This window comes from Glycine max, chromosome 7, assembly GCF_000004515.6.
Source record: "Glycine max cultivar Williams 82 chromosome 7, Glycine_max_v4.0, whole genome shotgun sequence".
NCBI lineage: Eukaryota > Viridiplantae > Streptophyta > Magnoliopsida > Fabales > Fabaceae > Glycine > Glycine max.
The window spans coordinates 40269105-40278175 of NC_038243.2; positions in this window are offsets into that span (position 1 = coordinate 40269105).

The following is a 9071-nucleotide window of genomic DNA, read 5'->3' on the forward strand; positions in this document are numbered from 1 at the left end:
AAAATTAAATGATTTTTCTTTGATTTTTTTATTAAATTGAATTGTTGTTCACAGAAATTATTATGGTATAGTAATATGATTTTAAAAAAGGAATGGTGGGGGGTGTTTGTTTTCTATTGATCAGTCATTGGAAATTTTAATTAAATGGGAGAGGGGAAAAAAGCAGGAAACAGGGATAGTTGTTTTGTGTGGTGATGTGTGTGAAATGAAATGTGCAGTGTGTGTGAAAAGAAAAGGCCAATGGAACTTGTCATCGGTCATAACACAGAGTAGGGGGTGTGTATATGGCCACAACACAAGCATCAATTCCAGAAACGGCTATGAATGTGATGAGTGGTTTTCCTTTTGTTTGCTTTCATGATGTTGGTTGAATGGGTACGAAAAAGTCTGAAAAAGTTGGAAACGGACCCAATATAACCCCACAAAGTAAAAGCAAAAAACAGGGTGAAAAGGAAAACCAAGATAAGTCCCTGTGCTTGTAGTGTTGTTGGGTGCTGCTGCAGACTCTGTATTATGTAGTAGTAGAAGCCATCATAACACGGGTACATCAAGTTTCCAATGTCTAATATCCAATAGAGCATGGGCATCATCATTTGGTTTCTTGTGCCACCATTAGGGGGATGCTTCCTAGTTACTACCACTCCTCTTTCTAATTACTACCTTCTTGCTTTTTTTTTTTCTTCCTTCCTCTTGTAAGTAGTAGTACAATTCTTTCTCCCCACACTCAAAAGCATCCATGCATTGCTTGCACCACCTTCCCAATAACATTAAGCTTTATTCTCCTTTTTTATACATCCAATAGAACAGGATCATGTCAAGGTAGTAAGCATAAGCATATCAAGTTAAGTATAAACTTCTGCAGTCATTAAATAATGAATTTATTATTAAACAATTAAAATTATTTTTTATTAGAAAATCATTTATTTATTTTTATTAATACGAATTTTTATTTGTTTAAACAAGCCTTTAATTAATGTTACTAAAATTCTTTAAATATTACTTTTATATTTCATTTAATAAAATGTCAGTTTAAATATTTCTGAGCATTCACTTTTATTAAATAAAATATAAAAATATTATTCAAAATTATTATTATTAGGGTGGGGCTCACTTCAAAAATATAAAGTGCTAATAATTGAATATAAAAGGTTAATGCTTATTCTAATCGAATTAAATAATAAATAAAAAACCGAAAATAATTAACTTGAAAACTTCAATGCCATATTCGTTCCTTCTATGTGTAAATCAACATTAATATTTGTTTTTCATAAACTTTTTGTTGGGGAATTGATTGTTAAATTTACAAGCTCTATCGAGTATCAAGTTTTGTTCATTCTTGCCTAGCTTTGTTCACAAGTCCCACGTGAGACTTGCTTTATTTACGTAAAACCCACGAAGATAATTTCCTAAATAGTTCGCCACGTATGATGCAATTTAGAAATTCAGCAATACTCGTAAAAACCAGTAGATCGAAATTTTAGCCACAAGGTAACATTACGGAGTGTCGCAAGTTATTTCTATGCTCATCGTAAATTTACAAATATTCCTTAACAATATTTTCTATCAAGGTAAACCTTAAATTTAGATTTGCAATTTCATAATTTTACTTTCTAGTAATATTTTAATTTGCATCTTAATTATCGTTTTAATTTAAACTTTAAAGTATTGATAACTTCAACATTATGTTAATTTTATTCAACATTACAATAAATAGAAGTTATTAATATAGAGTATTAAATTATAAACTAAAAATGATACTACTACGTAGGTAGGATGAAAAATATATATGTTGTTCACGTCAAGAATGAACATTTGTAACGGTGTGTAAGTATCGTTCTGTTATTGAAAAAAATACTTATGATCCATTTCATATTTCTCCTTTGAGTGTTGATAAAATTCAACAAAATTGACAAAATTGAAATGCCAATGCCGATGCCCAAAGGCATTTCAATTCAATAAATTGAACGTGACCACGGGTGAAGATACTGATAGTCTGATACCTTTCCCATTACATTAAAAAAAAAATTGTCAGAACATTTATGATTGATATTATTATTACTCATAGACCCAGCTTAACATAACATGGGTTCAGTGACCCACATGTTTATTGATAAACCAGAGATCCAAAGAGAGTCCTCTTTGTCAGTATTTCTTAACTTTATCTTTTATCTTTTCCCAATACATAATCTTCTCTGGTGACTTGTCTGTCGCCAAAAGAAAAGAAAGGTGTGCATGGTTTAAGCTGTACTTCTGTTCTCAATTGGAGTGGAATGATTGAAGTGTCACATATCCTCTTCTTTCCATCTTTTTTCAACTTTTCTGTTCAATTGCCTTTTGATTCCTTTTCTTCAGTCCACCACCACCCTCATGTTTTTTCGGAATAAAATCCACGTTAGTGCAGAAGGAATAAAAGACACTATTATTATTTATTCACTTAACAAGAAATTCGCAAAACCACTCATTCATGTGCATATGCTTCACTTTCTCCCCTACATCTTAATACAAAAATAAGAGTTTGCATAGTCATGTTTTCTGAAGTTCAAACTAACCAAGCAACTAAATTAAATAAATTCTAAATCCTAATTCAGGTGGTTTATAAATCTTATTTTTACAATAAGATAGAATGCTTAAACTTCAATATATATGTGTGTGTGAGAGAGAGAGATTGTTTTTATAATATCACGAGTATACTCATGAAGATTGAAGGTGATCTTAGTTGAGTTATCAAATAAGAGCTAGAACCTGCTCAAATCCGCTTAGTAACGAGGATTAGCATGGAATGCGTTTTTGGGATAATTGTATGCTAAAAAAAATTAAATATGTTTTTTTTTTATATTTGTAATATACTATTTTTTAGTTTATTACTTATTTTTATTTAATTTTACTACTGGATATTTTAAAAAATTTACTTTTAATACATGCTATTAGTCTTAGTTTGTTAAATGATAATAATATATTTTATTAGTCTGTCACATCATCACTTAATCATCTATTAATTTGTTATATCATCACTTAACAGATCAAGTTTAATAATATGTTTCAAAAGAATTTTTTTAAAAATATCATATAATAATTTTTTAAAAAGAAAATTAGATAGTAAACTAAAAAAAGAATATATTACAAATATAAAAAGCATATTTAAACCCTAAAAAAATTATTGAGTTGTTTATGAGAGTGTTTTTAGCGGAAATTTATTTAGATAATCAAAATGTAATTTATCATAAGTTTCATACTTGATTTTTATTAATCACAAATAACTTTATTTTATTTAGTGTGATAGAATCATAATTATAAATTTTTTATATTCAAACTAACAGTTGATAGACCTTTTAATCAAAGGAATTATGAGATTAGTTAAAAACACATAAAATTTTCATGTGATTGTGTAATATTAAATTATCATTAAAAAATAGTCATTTTGATGATTAGAATTTGTAACAGGAATCATTTTCAATAATCAATAATTAACATATTATAGATCGAAAAAGACTTTTTTTTATCAATATCACAAAAATAGTTTTTCTAGTAAGTTTATAGTAAGTTATAATGATTTTTGAACAAAAAACTTGTAAAATAAATTGAAACATAAATAAAAGTAAAATGACAAAAAAATAAAGTGTGCTTAAAACATAAATTGAATTGAAATGAATAACAATATAAAAGTTGTAGAAAAGTAAAAAATAACAAGAAATGAGTATGAACTTAGAGAAGAAATAGAGATCGGAAGGAGTATAAAGTTTGGAGAAAAAATGTTGAAAAAATGAATTACTTGAAACATAAATTGATCAAAGTAAAGAAATGACAAAAATTGTAAATTGTATTACGATATAAGTTTCAACATATACTTGACCTCACAATTGGTAGCTATTATTTTTGTATGATGTGTTGGAATAAAAATTTATATGTGATCTTTATAACGAAGGAAAAATAATTATTATTGTGTCTACTTATTATCTAATTTAACTCAACAATCAATTTACAATATGTGTACAAATGTACAACTTATTTAAATTAATTATTTACAATATTCACATATGTATTTTCGTACTCTATCAAAAAATCATTGATAACTATTTTTCTATAGTTGATTGAAACAACATACATTCACATACAATGATCCATTCTTTACCTTCTCAAAAAACATATAACTTCAATAACTTGCATATTTAGAGATAGTCTTCATCTTCAAAGATCTTTCTTCTCAATTTATTATCAAACCAAACCAATTTATATTTTCTTCGATAACGATTCGAATCAGTATCATCATGTTGTTTCATTCCATTCGATTCCAAATACTTAATTTTTTTTACTTATACTCTAACATATAGACCACCTCTGAATTAAATAATGTTATTATAAAAAAAATCTTGTTTTAAATATTTGATATAATTATATATCAGAATTCAAAGTTAACTGCTTATTGAAGTAAAACAATTTCTCATCGATTAATCCATAATATATAAATGAATGAACATGTATAAAAAAAAGGGTATAATTCTAAATGAGTCATAATCTTCAACGCTCCTGTATTTTAGTATTTTTCTAAGGGCCCCCCTTGGTAATTGGCTTGATGATGCCATACCTCCATAATGGAGGTAGAATCCATTAATTGCTTTGATACTTCCAATTAGGTGTTTGGAAAGTGGCAGGACTAGGAGTAGGAATAGTGTCGAAGCCAATATCAGGTGGGTAATGGTACATGTGTTGTTGGGCATTAACGGAAGCATGTGCCAAGTAGAGACTGACGCATCAGAATCAGACCCCTCAAAAGCCCAGATTCTGACACAATTTCAGGAGTCCCACCATGTGTTACAAAAAAAATTGATACCCTACTACTATTATTATTGTAGCTTGGCTTCACAACCACCTCCAAATTTGGGACATATCACAGTACACTACAAATAAAAGCAGAGATCTATCTATATATGAAAATGATTTTTTTATTGGTAATGGTATTAATATAAAGTTATTCGAGTATTAATTAATTTTTATCAAGATAGAATTTTTTAGAATTCAAATATAAATTACTTAATTAAAAATATATGATTATTACTCGTGCCAATTGTTATGTGAATGATATTAATAATAGAATTGAGAAGTTGAAGATAAAATTAAAAGTAATTTTTTTTTATCAAATAGAAACGGAAAAAGGATATCATGCACGCACGTATAAAGGTAAAAAAGACCATGATACTAGGCAAGGGGATCTGATTAATAAAAAGGGGTCCTATCACATTGCCGTACAATATATTTTTTTTCTCTGCACGCCAAACTGAATGATAAAAGGAGAAAAGCGACAACGATTGAAATGCCCAACGGCCTACTCTACAGACTCTTTCGAATCAAAAGAAATTAAAGAAAGAGTTAAAAATCCGTCGCTTTTTTTGCAGGAAGTAGCCACCATTTACAAGAAGCTAAGGCTCTATATTCTAGATATTTGGATGATCTTCAGTCCAACTCATCATAAAAGACAAATTAAAATTTAATACTTTTTTGTACAGAAATTAAAATTCAATACTCACCTTCCGTTTGGATCGAAGGAAAGAAGATAAAAGAAGATTTTTTAAAAATTAAATTAAAAAAGAAAAATTTTTATTTATATTTATAATAATCAATCTTTCTTTTCATTTTCTTTTCTATTGCTCTCCAATTAAAAAAAATACATCATTATTCGTGTTATTTTTCTTTTTATTTTCTTTCATTCCATCCGAACACACCATTAAAATAATTAAGAATGAGTTTGTGACGGTGTGAAGAGTGGACATCAAATTACTTTGGAAGATAAATAAATGAGAAAATTTACTACTTTCTAGCTTGTATATATAAGAACATTCAATTAATTTATACTTTTAAGAAAATAGTTAATTATATTAAATTTCTCAATAACTTATACTACTCTTTTAAGAATATCTTGTATTTCTCTCTCTACTTAATTGTTTTTTTACCTAAATTAATTAATATGACTTTTTGTATTCTCTAATCCAAATAAGGGAGATAGTGTAATTAATTGATGATATTATAGGAAAAAAATATTTAATAAACCAAAAAGTTAAAAAAATCTGATAAAAAAAGATAAACAATAAAATGAAAAGGTCTTATATACAATGACAAAGATAATAATACTTAAATTAATTAGGAATGATTTTGTGGTAATCTAAAAAGTGAATATAACACAATATAAAATATCACAATTATAATAATATGAAAATACCTCTTATATAATAAATAAAGTCATATAAATAAGTCTTTACATAAGTAAAAATATTATCATCAAAATATAGATATCTAAATTAAATGAACACTAAAAATATAACAAAAGTAATTACATTGACGTCTTATTGAGTACTAACCAAGCTAAAATAAATGTAACTAAGAAAAATATATCTTCAAGTCTCTTCAAACTCAACAACTTCTTTATCATGCTTTGAAATTAACACTTATAATGAAATGATAATTTCAATAAATAAAACAACTAATAGGAGTTCAATAAAAATCATATTAAATAATCACAATTAATGAAATTTTAAATAAATAAAATATTTAAATAAACGGAAACACCTCAATGCATCCAAATAAATATAACAGATACAACTTAGCGATTCTTAGAATCACAAGACTCAATTCTTTGATTTTCAAAAACAATGTAGATCTCAGATTCTTCAAAAAATCTATGAGTTTATATTCCATGTAATGACGTCCCCTACCTTCCCATCATAGATGGAGGTATCTAATATAAATTTCATCTCCATACCAGATAGAGGTATCTCATATATATCGATAGTCAAATGAATATATAAACAAATATTTATTTAATCATCCAAATGCGAGGCACAAACAACACTAGAAAAGATTCACAAATTAAATTAATGAATTTATATCAATGTATGCCATTTGAATATTCCATTCATTCTTTAACTACTAGAATTTGAAATTCACGTAATTTAACTCATGAATATAATATAATCTATTATAAAGCAAGTGCATATAGGCATATATTATATACATCACCACACGGGTTTTAGAAAGAAAGAATTGTGGTGCACATAAATTTAGTGTACAAGAAGTGCTGTAATAGTAATTTTCTATATAGTGGGATTTTTTTGATTTCAAATTCTTTGCATCAAATCACGAAATACATGCTTTGAGAATTATACCATGGAAGTTTCTAAAAAAGGTAAGTATTTTACTCATCTCTCAAAGCATGAAATTTGTGTTCTTCGTTATTCGTCTTTTGCTCTACCAATTGCGTTGAAAGAATTTCCATACTTTCTTTCTTTGTCTTAGACCCACTAATACCAAGAGAGACTGCCTATACCCCAATATACATATTTATATAATAAAATACATGAAAATGAAAAATTACATAAAATGATTTCATTCAATAAACATAAAGGAGTTCACGTGGGTAAAATGTTCACATTCGCCAAATTAAAAACTTATCAATTAATGGTATGAAAACATTTTCGACTCAAAACAAGACCATCCAAAAACTCTAGAGAATGAACTAAAGATTTAACATATGAAACAAAAATGATAAAAACTACATGTCTAGAACTTCATGCAATTATTACAGAAACTCATGCCCTAATATCACATCCTATAAGAGCATTGTGTCCTAGTGTCCTCTAGCACGAGATTCTTTAAGGTCATCCACCTAACCATCTGCTCTCACGAACACAGGGTTCAAGATCATCGTAGAATCCAAACATAAACAACACACATAGAGTGAGTTATCACATTCATAAACAGGTAGAGATAAACGAAAGCACACACACACACACACATAATATAATATAATATAAGTATAACAAATTCAACTTAGTGCAATTCGCTTCATGTTATCACTCATTGCGTAACATCACTTGTCCTAATGATTTAATCACAAAATCACATTCCACACATTCACATTAATCACGTGTTCATAACAACACATCTCAAGTACAACATAACATCTCACACTCACACAATTTATTACCCATCATTACGTAACAAGTCACAATGAATCATTACACAAACGTTATACAATAGATATACTAAGACTCAATCCTATATGCCATGTAATACCATGTAAGTGAAAAACCTCTTTGGGTGCCTAGGAGTACATGACAAGATAGACTATACACTGGTAAGTCAGGTCACTCTCACTAGGTAAAATCATAAGGAGACCAGGCAGGGTCACGCTGTTTTGCGAGAATGTTCCAATCATGTGAGATCGACATAGACTTAAAGGAGCATTGAAACCGAGTGTATTTACCCCCAAGTCCTAGACTCCGAAGAGTCTGTCAGGGCTTTTCCCTCCTAATTCAAATCCAACTCAAAAAGCATTTTAACACGCAGACTTTATCTATGAACTATACAAAACACATGACTCCTCAATTGTTCTCAACATAATTTTAATTCGTTGCATCTCAAAGTGGTTAAACTCATCGGGTTCCCACAGTGGATCCCATCATAATACTCATCGCGCATTAACTTGTTGCCCTAAAAGGGTTTTATAGTTGTGTGATTGTACGGTTCATAACCCACAACTCAATGCGTACAATATCTCAATACACATGTATCTTACAATTCAACACATACTCAATTAATCACATACACCTAATCTCAATCACAATGTTATAATCCCAAAGCAACACCTTATGAATCATATACACATAACACAATATTAATATATACATGACACAAACACAAACTTTACCTATGAACTATGCAATACGCGTAACTACTCAATTATTTTCAAAATCATTTTCGCTCGTCGCGCCTCAAAGTGATTCAACTCGCCAGGTTTCCACAGTGGATCCCATCACAATACTCATCACGCATTAACTCTTTGCCCTTAAAAGGTCTTACGATTGTGTAATTGTACAGTTCATAGCTCACAACTCAATTTATCACTTTCACAAAATCTCAATCACAATTTCATAATCGCAATATAACAATTTATCACGCTTCATGAATCATATACACATTGCATAATAGTAATATTTGCATGACACAAAACACACACATACACACACACACACACATATTAAATCGAATTATATTATTATCTTCAAAAAATCTATGAGTTC